Genomic DNA, 19,309 nt, shown 5'->3' with positions numbered 1-19,309 from the left:
TACGTGCAAGACTGATTTCCACACTGGATAGCCCACACTGCTTTGCAATCAAGTACTTTACAAGTGCAGTCTAAAATGTACAAAATATGGCAGCCAGTTGAGATGAAACATAAAGGTGTTAATGGTTAGGACACCAGGGAGAACTCCCTGCTTTTTTTTGAAGTAGCGTCATAGGATTCTTGAAGTCCACCAGAGGCAGATGTTTAACATCTCCTCTGAAAGATTGCGCCTCTGATAGTGCGACATTGCACTCAAGTGTCAGGTTAGGTTTTGTGCTTAAGTCTTTTGAGTGGCACTGTGAATGAGCAGAAATAGGCCATTCGGCCATTCGGCCCATCGAGTCTTCTCCGCCATTCAATGCGATCATGGCTGATCTGATATAATCTTCAACTCCACTTTCCCGTCAGTGCTACCAACTGAGCTACGACTCACACTTAGGGGAAGCTCTAGCCACATACAACTTTTACAAATTCAGTGTGCAAAATTAAGTGGACTTGTCGTCCAATAATCGAAGAAAATAATGTTTTCAGACTTGACCATAAATATTATATTATACTGCCAATTTCAAACATAATTCCATGTTTACCAGCTTCTGCATGGCAGCAATTTATTGTATATAAATTCAGATAAATTGGAGGCTGTTACCCCACACTGTCCAAAGCTGCTGCAAAGGATCCTGTGGTTTTTTTGAGATGATAAAGTGGTCAGGCATCAGTACTGCAGTTTTTTTAAAATTCATGTTTGACCCGCATTTCATCAAAGCTTTTTCCAAGCAAATGACCTGTATTCAATGATCTGACCATACCCTTTTGTCTTCTCTTCCAATTTGCATTGGTATTTTTGAACAAAGCAAGATTACATCCAACAGAAGACAAGTAAGATTGCCTTTTAATTTACAAATATACATGATGAAGTTTAGTGAAGTTGTGAAGTGTTAGGGTTAGGCATAAGCTGTAAGTTAACCTGTCTGGTTGTTACTGTATAGGATTGCATTCTTAAAAACGCAAATTATTTATGATGGCTTTTAACTTGCAAAACGTGTACAAATGATGTCAAATGCCAAAGAATCCATCTGGTTAGAAGTTTTCAGGAATATATTTTTATTGAAAACTTGTTAATTTGAGTAAAATTAGACAATAATATAATATAAAACAGGTGCTTCAAGTTAAAATGTAAAAGGAGCGCAATCAACAATCAAGAACACATCCAATCCTAACCTCCCAACATTAAACTAAAAAACGCTTGACCAACTGACGGTGACAAGCACTTTAAAAAAAGAAATGAATGGCTGCCATCTCAGATAGAACCCCTCTCCCGACCCTCCAAGAGTGTATTTGACCTTCTCCAAATGTAGGAACTCCATCAGGTCACCCAACCAGGTCGAGGCATTGGGCGTAATAGGAGACCGCCACTCAAGAGGAACTTGCCTCCGGGCTATTAATGAGGTAAAGGTGAGGACACTCGCCTTCACCCCTGTTTACAGCCTCGGCAAGTACGAGACCCCAAAAATGGCCACCAGCGGAAAAAGCTCCAGTTCTTTCTTAAGAATCTCTAACATGGTATTGAGGAAAGAAACTTAAAAGCTTAATATGTAACCAGAACATATGACTATGGTTAGCTAACTCCTGAGAACACCACTCACACCTGTTGTCCAGCCCAAAAAAAACACTCAACCTCGTCTTGGTCAGATAAGCCCTGTGTACCATCTTGAACTGCATCAAACTAAGCCGAGCAGAGGGGGACATGGAGTTGACCCTGCAAAGAGCCTCGCTCCACACCTCCTCATCCAGAATACGACCCAATTCACCCTCCCATTTCACCTTCATTTCATTCAACTCTGCTGATGGGATCTGGCCGTAAATATGCAAAATACTCCCCCCACCAGCCCCAGCCAAAGATAAACTCCTCTTCAACAGGGAGGACAGTGGTGCCAAGGAGAATGAAGGAAGTGTCATGCAAAAAAATCTCGAATCTGGAAATATCTAAACAAATTGGTCTCAAGGATTTGAAAATTTTCCGACAGTTCCTCAAAACTGGCAAACCTTTCCTCCATGAACAGGTCCTCAAACTACACCAAGCCCTTCCCCTCCCATTACCTAAACGTTGAGTCTAAGCCCACCAGCACAAAGAGATGATTACTGCAGAAAGGAGTCAACCACGATATGGAGCTAAGTTTAAAATGCTGTCTGAACTGCTCCCAGATTCTCAGAATGGACACCACTATTGGATTCAAAGAAATTCACACAGGAGAGAATGGAAGTGAGGCAGTTACTAAAGCACCCAAACTAGAGCTCCTACAAGAACTTGCCTCCATTTTCCCCCATATGGAGCCAGGATCACTAAGCCACGTCTGTACTTTCTCACTGTTGGCAGCCCAATAATAAAATAATAAATTGGATAAAGCCAGACGTCCTGACTCCCTCTGAAGAAATGCCCTATGGATCCTTGGGGTCTTGCCTGCCCAAATAAAAGAGGACACTAACTTATTAACTCTGACAAAAAGGAATTTGGAGAGAAAAGTGGGGAAGCACTGAAAAATATATAAAAATCTCGGGAGGACATTCATTTTAAAAGTCAAGCTCGGGATGGGACGTGAATTCACCCACCGCCACCATCTTCCCAAACATCTTCGAAAAGTAGTCTGTTGGAGTTGGGACTTCCATTCCCTCTGGCAACCCCATAATTCGAATATTCTGCCTCTCCAGTTCATCCACTTTGGCCTTCGGTGTTTTATTCACACTATCCATCAGAGACATCTCAACTTCCAGAGAGGCAATCTGGTCGCTATGCTCGAGAGAGAGAGAGAGAGAGAGAGAGGACTTCACGCCCTTTATCGTAGCGCTACGCACTTTTACCACCTCGTTAGTCTTCTCCAACATTGACCGAATGGGAGCCAGGGCATCTTTCATTGACATACAGAGGTCCCCGGACATAACCCGTTATTGCTTCTCGAATTCTGCCACTAAGACGCGGGTAAGTATCTTGGCCGTTAGTGGATTGGCCGGAGTCGCAGCAACAGCCTCTGCCATTTTCTCCACCAAAGAGCCCGAGAAGCCTCTGATTCTGTACGAACTTCTGTCTTCAACATTCTTGCCTTGGTCCTTCTGGACATTCCCCTTATGTGGGCACCTTATACCGTCGAACTGGAGGGATCAAAAATCTGGGCGAAAAGATCTAGAGGTACAGTACCCTAGCGGAAGCCACCTTGTGTGCGTCTTCCCACTACATACCGCCACCGGAAGTCTCAGATTTTTGGAAGTTAAACTTATCGTGTATCTTCATACAGTTAGATCTACATGCACAGTACTGTCACAACAAGAATTTCCTGAGAATACAAAGCTTTTAACAGACAATGTGGTAACTGGCAGCCATCTAATGAAAATAGCATAGGGCGGGACCCCCCACCGGGTCGGATTATCACCGGGGGGGGGGCGGCGTGAATCCCGCCCCAGCTAGCTGCCGAATTCTCTGGCGCCGGGGATTTGGCGGGGGCGGGAATCGCGCAGCGCCAGTCGGCGGACGCTACCAGCGGACCCCAGGCGATTCTCCGGCCCGCAATGGGCCGAGTGGCCATCCGTTTTCGGCCAGTCCTGTCAACGCATATTACACTAGGTATTTGCCGGTGGGACCTGGTGGCTGCACGGGCAGCCTCTGGGGTCCTAGGGGGGGCGCGGGGGATCTGGCCCCGGGAGGTGCCCCCACGGTGGCCTGGCCCGCGATCGGGGCCCACCGATTTGCGGGCGGGCCTGTGCAGCGATGGCCGACGTGGAGTTGATCCCCCCCTGCGCATGTACTGGGATGACGCCAGCACACGCTGGTGCTCCTGCGCAAGCGCCAACTTGCGCCGGCCGGCAAAGGCCCTTCAGCGCCAGTTGGCGTGATGCCAAGCCTCTTCCCCGCCGGCTGGCGGGGCGCAATCCACTCCGGCGCTGGCCTAGCCCCTGAAGGTGCTGAGGATTCTGCACCTTTGGGGCGGCCCCACGCCGGAGTGGTTCACGCCACTCCTTCGCACCGGAGTTGCCCGCCCCGCCGATTCCCGCAGTATCCCGCCCATAATCATTTTGCAACAAATGTCCCAGAAATGTGTTGTTATATTTATATAATACATTGACTGTAATATCAATAAAAATAATACTGAGAGCCACAAGACAAGTGTCTGCTGGTGTCAAGCACATTGATCTGAATATTTAAAGAAGGTTGAGAAGGGAGTGGGAGAGTGGAGGCCACAGCCTGAGAGCACAGAGGAGAAAAGGGGGAATTAGGGTGGGTGAAAATTATCGTGGGAGGTGTAGTACGCTAGTATAGTGATTGTATGTTACTGGGCCAATGATCCAGAAGCCTGATCCAATGCTGCTGAGAATTGAGTTCAAATCCCACCATGGCAGCTAATTCAATTAACATTCACTTCCTGCACCACTGGTGCACAGTGGCTGCAGGGTGTATCATCAACAAATGCACCAAGCTTTCTTCAAAGGTAGCCTTCAAACCTGAAACTTGAACACCCTAGAAGAAAGCGTGCAGCGACACTATCGCCTGCAAGTTCACCTCCAAGTCAAAAATCATCCTGAATTGGAAATATATCCTTAATTGTCACTGGGTAACGATCCTTGAACTCCCTCCCTAACAGCATTGTTGGTGTCCCTATGCCATAGGAACTGCAGTTGTTTAAGAAGCAGCTCACCATCTTCTCCAAGGCAATTATGGATGGAAAATATATACTGGCCTTCCCAGTATACACCTGCATTTCATCAAAAAATAATATTTAGCAATGGTGACCATGGAACTACCAGATTCTGAGAAAAAATATGTATGGTTCAGTAATATCCTTCAAGGAAGGAAATCTTCGCCCTGAGCCATTCTAGCCTGTAGGTGACTCTAGACCACAGAAATGTGGTTTGCTCTTACCAGCCCTTAGAAATGGTGTAGCAAGCCAATTAGTTGTATCAAATGGATGTACAAAGCTGAAGAATAAAACCAGACTATCCATCTTGCATCACCCGAGGCACTGGTGACAAGACAACCTTGCAAATTCTCCCACAATAACACCAGGGAACTAGGGCCAAAATTGTTCTTCAGACTACAGTCTTACATAGTCATGCTCAGAAAATCATACATTAACAGTCAATGTGCAGATCCCTCTATCACCATCCTTGGGTATGTCCTGTCCCACAGGCAGGACAGACCCACCTGAGATGGTGGCATTGTGGTATAGAGTTTGGAGGGTGTGGCCATGGTGGCCTTCAATATTGATGTCTCATGGCAACAGAACAAATACAAGGAAGAAAACCTCTTGCTGTTGCCATCTAACACCCTCTCTTAATTGATGAATCAGTACTCCGCCATGTTGAACACCACACAGAAGAAGCCCTGAGGATGGCAAGGGCACAGAATGCACACTGGGTGGGGGACTTCAACATTCTTCACCAAGAGTACTGGCTGAACTGAGTGAGACCTGAGGGACATATCTGCAAAATTGAGTTATTGACAGGTTATGAGAGAACAGACATGAGGGTAATGTAGAACCCACGGTAGAGTGGAAGTGAACGACAGATTTATTATGGTGTACATGAAACTAGGAAAGACTATAACTCCTCTCCCAGAAGGGCCACCTCTCCCCCAATTAACGGGGGAGTTCATACTCAGCTGTGCAAGGGGGAAATCGAATGGAGCACAGTCCTTGGCCCCCAGGTTATAACAAGTAAAAACTACTTGACGGCATACTCACCAAACTACCTGTCACAAATGTAAATGTCCATGACAGTCCTTGTGGAGACTGTGGTGTTGGGTGCGCTGATGCACAGATGAACCAACACAGTTGTATTTGGTACAACTCTATTTTATTTTAACTTCTATATACAGTTTGTTCTGGATACTCTGCACGTTGTGTCTCCCTGAGTGTGTAGTGTAACAGGTCTGTCCTTGTCCTGGTCTCCAGCTAATACTGGCCACCAGGTGTCGTGTTTGTCCTTTTATACTGTCCCTGTCCTTGTCTGTGATTGGTTGTGGTGTTGTGTGTTCTGATTTGTCTGTTGGTGTGTCTATCATGATGTGCGTGTTTGAATATCATGACAGAGACTAAGTCCATACTTAGGACAGCCTCCATTGTGTGGTGTAGCACTACCACTGTCCTAAATGGGATAAATTCAGAGCAGATCTATCAGGTCAAAAAGGAAGTGCCAACCATATGCAATTGCAACTCAGGTCTGCATACGTGCTGGACAACCAAAGTATCATGCTACAGGAAAGGGGTCATGGTAACTCCACAAAACACACATTACTACTAATGTATAGCCTATCTGTGGTTGCATCGTTTTATTTCCTTTGCTGAGTATCACGAAAGCAGAGGTTATTTGCCTCAGAGAACATCAATGTCGCTATGATCATGTGAAACCTTGCATTTGTGGAATTCAACCTCAATCTTGTATCATCAGCAAAGTTATCTTTGAGTATTAAAGTTCACGAAAGTCCCAGGTTTGTACCATAATCAGTGCTGAGCTAGCTGATTACAGCCAGAGCAGTTGAAGAAGTAGCATAATTTGCCTCAATATCCCAGGGTTAAGCTGGAAAATGATTATCAGGATGTCTGCTATTGATCACTATCTGATGATGCATGTGTAATTCAGAGAAACACAGATGGATAAACTGATAAAACTGATCTAACAAGTTTCACCGCGTATGTTTTTTTGTTTTGATCTGTTTACTGTGTTTTTACCACAGAGACATCATGCTAAAAGAGAACATCAAAGCAGCCATTAATTTGGGATGTGGATGAGATTGTAGTTTAGCCCTGTTTGGTCATCAAACCGTCGAAGACTGAGGGCGCGATACTCTGGCCTCGTTGCGCTCTAGCTTGAGCGAAACAAGGCCGGTGAATAGTGGGAGTGGTCGAAAACGAGAACCACGGCAGGCGCACAGGTTGCGAAGCAACCAGCCCGTTCCCATAGGCGAAATCGAGATCTTTTCACGACTTAACTATCATGACTTAAGCCTTATTTCCATACAATTAATGGGAGCGACCCCATATCCAACGTCCTCCAGTCATTCATCGGTCTCCCCAACAAGTGGTCACATTGGCTTCGTCTAATACACCTATTTAAAAACATGAACCGAGCAGAAGGGCTTCCGCGGGGAGCTGAGGAGATGAGTAGCCATTTTTGCTCACAGGCGATAAGCCCGGGGAGGCTAGGCCTGCCGCCTCAGTGCTCAGCTGGGGGACAGTCCGGATTGGGTGGGCCATCTGGGAGGGGGGAGGCGCTGAGGGGGCAACTGAGTGCGGCATCAGCATGCCAACCCCTGGATTGTGTATACCCATTCTGGGAGCAACCCTAGCTCCTGCCCGTCTGCCCCACCAGCTACCCATAGCCCCACAGACTGCCGAGGCCTCTGGCTGTGTGACAGAAGGCTATTACAATTGGCAATCATGGTTAAGTGAGCAGTTCATACAACCCAAGTGGATTCCTGTGGGTGGGTGGGCCATGTAGCATGTGGGAGTCATTGCCTAGCATTCCAATCACACCTTGATGCCTGGACACTGTGCTTGAACACTGCAGGAGGCGACATCACACACGCAGCAGCCAACATCCGAATCCCAGAGGATGGGATACAGCTCCAGGATATGTCCATGGTCGGTGGGTGGATAAGTGCTACGGGGCTGGGGGAGATGCCTGGAGAGATGGGCCAAGAGTTCGGTGGTCAGCCAGCATTGCAGAAGAAAGAGACAGAGGAATCATACTAGTTGTGCTTAGCTGACATACAGTTCCCTACTCCTGGTGGTGCTGCCCTACTCTCCCCTCCACCCCCTCACCCCCTACCTACCCCGCCCCCACCCACTTCCCCGGTGCCCTTAGTGATCCTCGATGTGCTTGACCTTCCTAGCTCTTCTGCTACGTCTAGGTTTCTCCCCAAGATGCACAGCTGACGTGGAGGCAGCCAGCTTCTTACCTGGCCAGCGTCCTCTGGGGACTCTGGGGTTGGAAGGCCCCGGCGCGCTTGTCGATGGCACATACACAGCTGTGCCTCCCTGTCCCGTGTGCTGTCCTCGAGATGCGGCCTCATCAGAGGGATTCCTGGTGGCCACTGTCGCCACTCCATGGGACAGGTCCGGGTTGGCACTAGTTGGTAGGTGCCCAAAAGGCCCTGGGTCCACCTTGGGATGGAAGGGCAGCTGGATTGAGTCCCGGCTGTCCCAGCGTCACCTGGCTCTGTCAGCGCTGGCGGGTCCCGATGACGGCACCACAGTGTCGACACCCTCGGTGATGCTCCTCAGTGATGGGACCATGCTCTGCAGTGCCTCAGCAATGCCCACCTGTGACTGGGACAAACTCCGCAGTGTCTTGGTCATTCCCATCTGAGAGCGGACATGTCACACAGCATCTTATCAAGGTCAGCCTGGTGATGGGTAACATCCCCCAACGAGTCAGACATTCTGCCGAGACTGCGCAACGCCTTGGACACCTCCACTCATCGTGCCAACGTCGTGCACCAGGCTCTCCAATGCAGTTGCCACTCTATCAGTGTTGGCCTTGGTGACACGCATTGCTGGTGAAATCTACTACGCCCATAGCCTCTGGGACTCCTCCAATCGGCTATGGGCATACTGGAGTATCGCTGGCATCTCCCTCTGAATTTTCTGACTGCACCCTAACGTCTCCATCAGTTCCCGGTAATCCTGTACCAGAGGTTCAGCATCTGGCTGGGACCCAGCTGGGTCCCTGGATCGAGCAGACCTCAGACTGCTGTCTCGCCTGAGGGTTTCTGCCTCCACCTGATGTGTATCATCTGCAGTGCGGTGCTCATCAGATTATGCCCCAGAAGCCTGACAAACCTTTCCCACCGAGGTGTGTGTAATGCGCTGGTGGAGGGTGGGGATGACATCTGTCACTCATCGATCGTGTCTTCCTCGGAGCTCTCCTCCGAGGTGTTCTCATGGGAGGCTGGAGAGGGGGCCACCTGGGATGGGCCGTCCCCATCTGCTGGAGGACCTATGGGAGAATGAACATGTGGTCAGTGGGAGGGATGGGTCAGTCTACAAGGTAATTACAACTCGGGTCCTTCGGATGGGGCCCAGTGATTCCTCACCTCTGCGGCTTCCGCCAGCCTCCGCGTTGGTGACCGCCCTGCCTTCGGCCACCCCCGTCACTCCCAGGGCCGGTTCCTTGTAGGTGGTGAGGATTCTTGGGCGGGATTCTCCGAACCCTGCCGGGTCGGAGAATACCCTGGAACGGCGTGAATCCCACCCCGCCGCCGGCTGCCGTATTCTCTGGCGCCATTTTTCGGGTGGGGGCGTGTGGTAACCCACTGTGTTCTGATATTAGAGGTTGTACGGTAGAACCTGCACTACAGGTTCACCTGTGGCCCCTGCATGCTAGCTCCGCCCAGAAGACGGGTTATAAATATGCGTGGCCTCCAGCTCGCAGCCATTTCACCAGCTGCTGTGGGAGGCCACACATCTGATACTAATAAAGCGTCAGTTTGGATTCAACTTCGTCTCCAGTCAAATTGATCGTGCCTCAATTTATTAGTATCAGATTCAGAAGATGGCCCTCCGGATTAAACCAGATCGCCTGCAGCTGGATCCACACGCAAGCGACGCCAGAGAGGACTTCCAGCACTGGCTAGCTTGTTTTGAAGCGTATGTCAACGCGGCGCGACCCCTGTTCCAGAGGCTCAGAAGATTCAAATCTTGTACTCCAGACTCAGCTCCAAAGTCTTCCCGCTGATCCAGGATGCGCCCAATTACGCTGATGCTCTGACCCGACTCAAAGAAAATTATGAGCAGAAGACGAACACGCTCTTCCAGACACGCGCTTGCAATGAGTACTCAACTACCTGGTGAGTCAATTGAGGACTTCTGGAGGGCCCTCATCCCACTAGTTTGGGACTGTGACTGCCAGGACATTACAGCTTAGGAGCACTCAGATCTCCTTATGCGGGACGCTTTTGTGACTGGGATTGGGTCTGATGCTATCAGGCAGCAGCTCCTAGAAGGGGCCACACGCGACCTCGCAGAGACTAAAACAATAGCACTCTCCATGACGGTCGCCCTATGCCCCCAACCGCGCGGCCCACCCCTCCTACGCTTCATGGGCCCCACATGCAGCCGCCCCAGCGGGGGCGCTGCCCACCCAATACGCCTATGCTATGTACCAGCCAGTGATCTCCGGGGGGCCCCGATGCTATTTTTGTGGCCAGCAAAAACACCCCTGCCAACGCTGCCCGGCCCGCGCTGCCCTTTGTAAGGCCTGCTGGAAGAAGGGTCATTTCGTTGCGGTGTGCCAGGCCCACTCAGCGGCCACGGTCGCCCCCACCCCTCCCGGTCACGGACAATGGGCGCCGCCATCCTCCTCTCCTCCCCAGACCATGTGCGACCAATGGGCGCCGCCATCTTCTCCCCTGCACAATACATGCGTTTCATGGGCGCCGCCATCTTGCTCCACCCCCGCAATGTGCGTTCCATGGGCGGCGCCATTTTGTAATCCCCAGGACCTCCGGGCGCCGCCATCTTGTCCACCCCGCAGCACATGGACACCAATGGCGTTCCAGGACCTTAACTCAACGGCCGCCTCACTACCCGACGATCAACCACGGCTCGCATCTATGGCAATCGACCAGTCCTGACCACATAACCTGACCAATGCATCCACCAGCGTGAAAGTCAATGGCCATGTGACCTCCTGCCTACTGGACTCCGGGAGCACCCAGTGCTTTGTACACCCAAATACAGTAAGGCGCTGCTCCCTTAAGGTACACCCTACCAATCAAAGTATCTCCCTGGCCTCCAGATCCCATCGCGTAGCGATCCGGGGGTACTGCACGGTCACGCTCACAGTCCAAGGCTTATAGTTCTACGGCTTTTGCATTTACGTCCTCCCTAACCTCTGCGCTGCACTTATCCTCGGCCTGGACTCCCAGTGCAACCTCCAGACCCTTAAATTCGGCGGACCTTTACCGCCCCTCACTGTGTGCGGCCTCGCAACCCTAAAGGTCGATCCACCTTCGCTCTTTGCCAATCTAACTCCAGATTGCAAACCCGTCGCCACCAGGAGCAGACGGTACAGCACCCAGGATAAGGCCTTCATCAGGTCCGAGGTCCAGCGGTTGCTTTGGGAAGGCGTCATCGAGGCCAGCAACAACCCCTGGAGAGCTCAAGTGGTAGTGGTTAAGTCTGGGGAGAAAAACTGAATGGTCGTTAACTACAGCCAGACCATCAACAGGTACACGCAGCTCGACGCGTACCCCCTCCCACGCATATCTGACATGGTTAACCAGATTGCACAGTACCAGGTCTTCTTAACGGTGGACCTGAAATCCGCTTACCACCAGCTCCCCATCCGTAAATCGGACTGTCCATACACCGCCTTCGAGGCAGACGGCCGGCTATATCACTCCCTTAGGGTCCCCTTCGGCGTCACTAATGGGGTTTCGGTCTTCCAAAGGGAGATGGACCGATTGGTCGATCAGTACGGTTTGCGGACCACGTTTCCGTACCTAGATAATGTGACCATCTGTGGCCATGACCAGCAGGACCACGACGCTAACCTCGCTAAATTTCTCCACACCGCCACTCTCCTCAACCTCACGTATAACAAGGAGAAGTGTGTGTTCCACACAAACCGCTTAGCCATCCTCGGCTACGTGGTCCAGAACGGAGTTCTGGGGCCCGATCCCCTGACCGCATGGGGGACCTCATGGAGCTCCCCCTCCCCCACTGTCCCAAGGCCCTCAAACGTTGCCTGGGGTTCTTCTCATATTACGCGCAGTGGGTCCCAAACTATGCGGACAAGGCCCGCCCACTCATACAGTCCACTCACTTCCCCCTGACGGCCGAGGCCCAACAGGCCCTTGCCCGGATCAGAGCTGATATTGCCAAAGCTGGAATGCACGCTGTAGCCGAAACACTTCCTTTCCAAGCATTGGACGTCACCCTTGCCGCCACCCTCAACCAGGCAGGCAGGCCCGTGGCATTCTTTTCCCGCACCCTCCATGCCTCTGAAATTCGGCACTCATCCGTCGAAAAAGAGGCCCAGGCTATCATTGAGGCTGTGCGACATTGGAGGCATTACCTGGTCAGCAGGAGATTCACTCTCCTCACTGACAAACGGTCGGTAGCCTTTATGTTTAATAACACACAGTGGGGCAAGATCAAAAATGACAAAATCTTGCGGTGGTGAATTGAGCTCTCCACCTATAATTACGAGATTATGTATTGCCCTGGCAAACTCAACGAGCCCCCAGACGCCCTATCCCGAGGTACATGTGCCAGCGCACAAGGAGACTGACTACGGACCCTGCAACTTTGAGCACGACAGCGCCAACATCGCCGTCACCGCTTCGTCGATCTCAAAGAACCATCAAGGCACCGGACCAGCTGAACCTCTGACCGGCCCGCCGGATGAGCTGAGACATTTTTTTACTGCTCTGTAAATATTAAAACTTCTAATTGTATATCGTTATCCACCACCACCGCCGGACTCAATTTTAACAGGGGGTGAATGTGGTAAACCACTGTATTCTGATATTAGAGGTTGTACAGTAGAACATGCACTACAGGTTCACCTGTGGCCCCTGCATGCTAGCTCCGCACAGGAGGCGGGTTATAATTATGCGTGGCCTCCAGCTCGCAGCCATTTCGCCAACTGCTGTGGGAGGCCACACATCTGATACCAATAAATGTTAGACGTTTTAGTTGCTGTGATATGAAGAGTCTAAAGTTCTGTTCCTTTTTCACAAACACACATTTATTTCATTCCAACAGCCTTTGCACAAAACTCTAACTATACATCACCTGACAGAGGCCACCTGAAGCCCCTTTACATATCAATGTCAATTAATGGATACTTAACATAAATGAGACAACTAATTGCAATGTCTCTTAACCCATTACTTAACAATAAAGGCTCAGTTTGGATTCAACTTTGTCTCCAGTCAAATTGATCGTGCTTCAGGACGGGATTCCCGTCACGCCGGTCGGGGGCCGCTGGTAGCGGCCCTCCCGGCAATTCTTCGGGCCCCGATAGGCTGAGCGGCCGTCCGATTTTGGCCAGTCCCGCCGGCGTGGGTTAGACATGGTCCCAGTCGGCGGGACCCGGCAGGTAAATCGGCGGGGCAGTCCTCGGGGGGGCGTGGGGGGATCCGACCCCGGTGGGGCTGGGGGGGGGCGGGGGGGGCCACCCACAGTGGCTTGGCCAGCGATCGGGGCCCACCGATCGGTGGGTGGACCTGTGCCATGGGGGCACTCCTTCCTTCCGCGCCAGCCCCTGTAGGGCTCCGCCATGGCCGGCGCGGAGAAGAGAACCCCCGCGCATGCGGCAAAACACGCCGGCGGTTCCGCACATGCGCGAGATCACGCCGGCCCTTTGGGGCATGCGCGAACTCTCGCAGTCCCTTCGCGCCAGTTGGAGCGGCGCCATCCCCTCCAGTGTCCATCTAGCCCCCGAAAATGTGGAGAATTACGCACATTTGTGGGCTATTGATGCTGGAGTTGTTTGCGGCAGTTTTCCTGCCGTCGTGGGAACTTAGTCGCCGGAAAGGAGAATCTGACCCCTGAAGTCTGGCATCCCGCCACTAGTCTGGGCCCTCTGCCAATGGGTTTGCGAGAGCTCCTCCTGAGAAGACACAGAGAGGGTATCGTTAGACACGCGGGTGGTTCACAATGGTGGAAGGGGGTTTGGTGTGTGAAAGAAGAGTTGGGGGGGTTTGAAGGGAGAGGGGGATGAAGGGAGAGTTGTGGGCTGTATTGAGAGTTGGGGGAGAGATGCTCAATTGGAGGTGGAACGGTCTTGTGTGGGGGAGCACCGTACTGCCCGGTGTAGGTCATTGACCTTTTTATGGCACTGAATGCCAGTCCTCCTGGTCACACTCCCAGAGTTTACAACCGCCGCACGTCGTCCCAGGCAGCACCGGCTGCCCAGTGGATCACCCTCAAGGACCCTCGGGTGAACAGGACATCCCTCCTCCCGGCCTCCACTATATCTAGGAGCCTGGCCAGGTCCACATCGTCCAATCTTGGGGCCGGTCTTCCCGGCGCCATAGTTGCGAGCTGACTGGAGTTGGCTGTGAAAGTGCAGTTTAAATGCTGCTCAAGCTAGTTAGCACGGTCCCGGTGAATCGGCTGGCGAGCCTTTATTTGCGGCGAGAAGCCCGTGGGCCTCATTAAGTGGACCAATCGACGTTGAGTAATGTTGCTGGCCTTGGTGGGCTGAGCGCCTGGAAGCTCGTGGCAGTTTCCACTCGCTACCACACTTAGAAATCTTTCCGGAGAATCGTGCCCAGAATCTAGCTTGGTTGTGATGCCCTTCATGTTGGAGCAGTGCACTGACATGCCATTATTTGGGGTCACCCATGATGAACACATAATGTACTGGGAGACGGCTAGCTCCGATAGAACTAAGTCCCACAGTTAAAGAGTTAATGCCTTTATAAGAAGAGAACATTGGAAAAACTTTTGCTGAATAAGTAGAATAATTACTGCTGCTCCCTGAACATCTCCCATTGAAGGTAAAATTGGACATTGCATTTCGCAAATGTTTTATTTCCAGTATTAATCCAGATTGAGAAAAATGAGTTTTAGCATGGAAATGGAATTTTACCCGGAGCATTGGATTAATAATTGATAATGTTGTCCAGGGAAAAGTAAAATGCTGTTCAATTTTCCTTTATCTTCCTCTTCTTCAAGAGTCACGTTTTGCAATGTTGGCAGTCACGGCTCTCCAATTTTCACGTTTGTTTGATAACAGCCAACATCCTGCTGTTCTTAAATCTTGTACATAGGTGGTAGGTGTATTTCCTCCATTGTCTGTCTCCCTCTTGCTTTGCTACCCTCAATTTTACCCACCACAACAGATATTCCAGTACTTGACCAAGGAATTGCAATTGTTACTCAAATCATGGGCGAGATTCTCTGAACCCCCGCCGGGTCGGAGAATCGCCGGGGCCTGGCGTGAATTCCGCCCCCGCCGGTTGCCGGATTCTCCGGCACCGGATATTCGGCGGGGGCGGGAATCGTGCCGCGCCGGTTGGCGGGCTCCCCCCCCCCCCGCGATTCTCTGGCCCGGATGGGCCGAAGTCGCGCTGCTAGAATGCCTAGATGCGGAGGATTCCTCACCTTTGGGGCGGCGCGATGCCCGACTGATTTGCGCCATTTTGGCCGCCGGTCGGCGGACATTGCGCCGATACCGGCGAATCTCGCCACAAATCCTCATCTTGGGTGAGATTCTCCGACCCCCTGTCGGGTCGGAGAATCGTCGGGGGCTGGCGTGAATCCCGCCCCCGCGGGTTGCCGAATTCTCCGGCACCGGATGTTCGGCGGGGGCGGGAATTGCGCCGCCGGTTGGCGCCCCCCCCCCCCTCCCCCCAGCGATTCTCCGGCCCAGATGGGCCGAAGTCCCGCTGCTAGAATGCCTGTCCCACCGGCGTGGATTAAACCACCTACCTTACTGGCGGCGCGGGCGGGCTCTGGGGTCCTGGGGGGGGCACGGGGCGATCTGGCCCCCGGGGGTGCCCCCACGGTGGCCTGGCCCGCGAACGGGGCCCATCGATCCGCGGGCGGGCCTGTGCCGTGGGGGCACTCTTTCCCTTCCGCCTCCGCCACGGTCTCCACCATGATGGAGGCGGAAGAGACTCCCTCCACAGCGCATGCGCGGGGATGCCGTGAGCGACTGCTAACGCTCCCGCGCTTGCACCGCCCGGAGATGTTATTTCCGCGCCAGCTGACGGGGCACCAAACGCCTTTTCCGCCAGCTGGCGGGGCGGAAATTAGTCCGGCGCGGGCCTAGCCCCTTAAGGTTGGGGCTCGGCCCCCAAAGATGCGGAGGATTCCGCACCTTTGGGGCGGCGCGATGCCCAACTGATTTGCGCCATTTTGGCCGCCGGTTGACGGACATCGCGCTGATACCGGCGAATCTCGCCCCAAATCCTCATCTTGGGTGAGATTTTCCGACCCCCCGCCGGGTTGGAGAATCGCCGGGGGCTGGCGTGAATCCCGCCCCCGCGGGTTGCTGAATTCTCCGGCATCCTCCATTTTGCCGCCGCCCTGGGGTTTCCCGATGACGTGAGGCTGCCCACAATGGGAAATCCCATTGAACAGCCGGTGTAACAGAGAATCCCGCCTGCGGGTCGGGGCAGAAAAGTGGTGCGGCGGGGCAGAGAATCCAGCCCCATGTCTCTGTTGCCTTTAATTTATTTTCCATTATCTTGTTAATATTCTAACTTTGGCATTAATATAGTAATTTTCATCAGAAGTAGGTTTTAATGTGCAGCATCTTTTTCTTTATATTGGTTAATATTGCTGCAACCAAGGGGAGGTGGTAGCATAATGGTATTATCGCTGGATTAGTAATCCACAGACCCAGAATATTGACCCAGAATCCCACCATGGCAGTTGATGGAATTTAAACAGATGACCAATATTGCTACAGCCAGTGCCTTGAACATTTTTCATCGTGAAAATGCCACATTAATGAAAATTGTCATTGTTCCTTGAAGTCTATTTGTTATTATATTCTCAATTAATTAAGTACGTTAGTGGCTGGGATAGAAACAATTCTTCTAAATCTACTACATGCGCCAAATGTTTGGACATATAAATGATTGAACATGCACTTATGTTTAGATGTTCTTTTTTATAACCGCCGCGTGACACCACCCCCCTCCCCCCCACCTGCCCAGCAGCCCAGGTAGCCGAGCTGCAGAATAGTCCAAACTGGGACTGTTACTTGTAAATAGTTTACTTTTGGTAATAAATCATTTGTTTGACTCACGGGTTTCCAGACTTCTCTGTGACTACTAAAGTTTTGCATATAACAAGGCCTTCCAATGCACTTCACTGGATTGGAGGAGAATCAGCAAAAAGTGGAGTTAAAATCACGGTATGTAACCAGAAGATAAGATTTGAAGGGGTTTTTAAAGGAAGAAATAAAGCAGAAGAGTTTTCAAACAGAATTCTAAGTAAGGGACGTACTTTTGGAATGTTTTGATTGTGATACTGTAAGGAGCATTGGGCGGGGGTGCTCGTGGGATTCGAAGGGTGGGGAGGTGGATAGAAGTGAAGAAGGATTTCAAAGAGCAAAGTTAGATCATAACTCAGGAGAAAACTGCAGAGGTGGAGTGGAACGTTGCGAGTGAGAGATTTAAAGATGAGAACACGGAATTTGAAATCACCCACCAATCAGTTGGAGTTAACAAGGACTCGGTTAATAAGTATGTGGGACATTTGGAAAAGTTATGGGAGCCAAAGTTGGAGTTAATGGATGGAATCGTACCAGAATTTGGAAAGTGTCAGGCTCAGACTGAAAACTAACAGAACAGCTTTCTCTCCAAATATTGAGCTTCTTAGATTTAAAAAAAAGAGTGATCGTGGTTTATGGTTTACTCTGGCAGGATGGGCCTGATAGATCTGGCAACCAGCTCCACAGAAATCGGGGCACCATCCTTAAGGGGCTCCCCTATCAACGCTGGAGGATAACGGCCCCCAGCCTCCATCACAGATGTATCAGAGGTTATCCCCCACCCTGACAATCCTTGAAGGCATTCCATGTCCCTTTCTTCCTGACAATCCTCGTTGGCATGCCCCCCCCCCCCTCTCCCGCCACCAACACTGTGGAAATATTGCTGGCACTCCCCCCTCCTCCACCCCACCAATGTCTGCTCTTTACCCCCCCCCCCCCCCCGCCCCGTCCCACCACACATAAACTCCATGGGGCTCCCACTAGGGCCTGCTCCTGGCACTACCCCAGCAGAGTTTGGCACTGCCATGTTGGCACCGTACCAACCTGTGCCAGGTTCACACCCATTGTGGCTGCAAACCTTCTGACGTCGCCAGTGAGAGGCAGGGAAAATCGAGAAATGCGCTCTCTCCGGCAAGAATTGCGGTTCCCATTCTCATGGGATTTTCTGCCTGTGTTGGCAATGCCACACATGGCTAGAGCGGGCTCTGAATTGTCCCCAATGTGTCAAAGGCGAGCAAGGAAAGCACTGGAAAAATTAAGAACTAATACTGCAAAAGCTATGGATGGGAATTTTTAGCTGGCCCATGCATGTTGAAGGGATGAAAGAGGGGGATGTTTTGGAGGTGGATTATTCCTCTCAGGGGCCTAAATTTGGAGCTTGGAGCTCAATTCAGAGTTGAGAAAGGTAGAGAATTAGCACTGTTAGATTTACCCTGAGCAAAATCTGGGACAGAAGATGATAGGTGGGGTTATGGGATAGGGCAGGGGAGTGGGCAACGGAAGGATGCTCTTTTGGAGGGTAGGTACACTCTTTCTGCACTGCAGGGATTCTAAGGATTCTATGACTGTGACTAAGGGACACATGTTCTAATGGGACCCAACATTTTTATAGTCTTGAGTTAAGGAAAGTTCTAATTCATTTGTGACTTGATGCCAGACAGGCATCTTAATTTCCATATTTTAATGGATTTTAAATATAAAATCGATGCAAACATTTGGAAGCAACTATCAAAACAAGCCAGAATATTCTGATGGAATATTGAGAATTGGATTTTATTTGAAATTATTGACTTTCTGTCAAATTGCCGGATTTAGATTCACGAGATGGTTGCTGTTTTTAGACCCAGGAAACAAACTATTTAAAGACAGTATACTTTTCTATAACTCAGTGATTGTACCATGTCTGTGATGTGAATAATAGCAATGTGATCTGGCCACAAACTGTGGAAACTAAATCGTCATGGAACTTACCCTCCTACTTTGGTATCACTTTGGTAAAATGCCTGCGCAGTGTTGCACTACTTGTGAAGTATGCAGTATAATTTACATATTCGTAAGATTCGTGGGTCTAATATATTACACCAGACGTCACATTTTCTACCAAGGTTGCAGCTACTAGACAAGAGCTTGCATCTATCTAGCAACTTTAACATGGTGAACTGTTCAAAGGTGCTAATCAAACAAAACCTGACACAAAGCTACGTCAGGAGGTAATGGAGCAGATGACGAAAAGCTTGGACAATGAGGTAGGTTTTAAGGAATTTTGTTAAAGAGGAGAGAGGTGGAGTTATTTAGGGAGGGAATACTAGAGTTTAGGGTTTAGAAAACAGAAGCATGGTCATCAATGGTGGAGTGATTAAAATTGGAGATGTGCAAGAATTTGAGGAGCACAGGATTGTAGGCTTGAAGGAAGCAACAGAGTTAAGAAAGGGAGAGGGCATGTCAGAATTTTAAAAATAATAAGAATTCTAAAATTGAGGAGCAAAGTGGGGATGAGTGAACGGGACTTGGTGGGAATTAGAAAATGGGCAGTGGAATTTAGGATGACCTCAAGTGAATGTAACGTGGAAGATGGGAGGTTGACC

The 19,309-nt window shown here is 50.7% G+C and overlaps 1 protein-coding gene across 1 annotated transcript in view; it reads left to right on the top strand.

The window, feature by feature from the left end:
* Positions 1-18,835: 18,835 nt before the first annotated feature.
* The window catches only part of LOC140427852 (SH2 domain-containing protein 1B), a 36,044-nt gene continuing 35,570 nt past the window's right edge, over positions 18,836-19,309 (top strand). Inside the window, exon 1 of the mRNA XM_072513639.1 lies at positions 18,836-18,970. The gene's annotated coding sequence lies outside the window, so the exon portion shown is untranslated. The remainder of the gene's footprint in view (positions 18,971-19,309) is intronic.

Source organism: Scyliorhinus torazame, chromosome 8, assembly GCF_047496885.1.
Source record: "Scyliorhinus torazame isolate Kashiwa2021f chromosome 8, sScyTor2.1, whole genome shotgun sequence".
Classification (NCBI taxonomy): Eukaryota; Metazoa; Chordata; class Chondrichthyes; order Carcharhiniformes; family Scyliorhinidae; genus Scyliorhinus; species Scyliorhinus torazame.
Note: the sequence above shows the minus strand (reverse complement) of the source record. Positions and strands in the feature narration are given on the sequence as shown.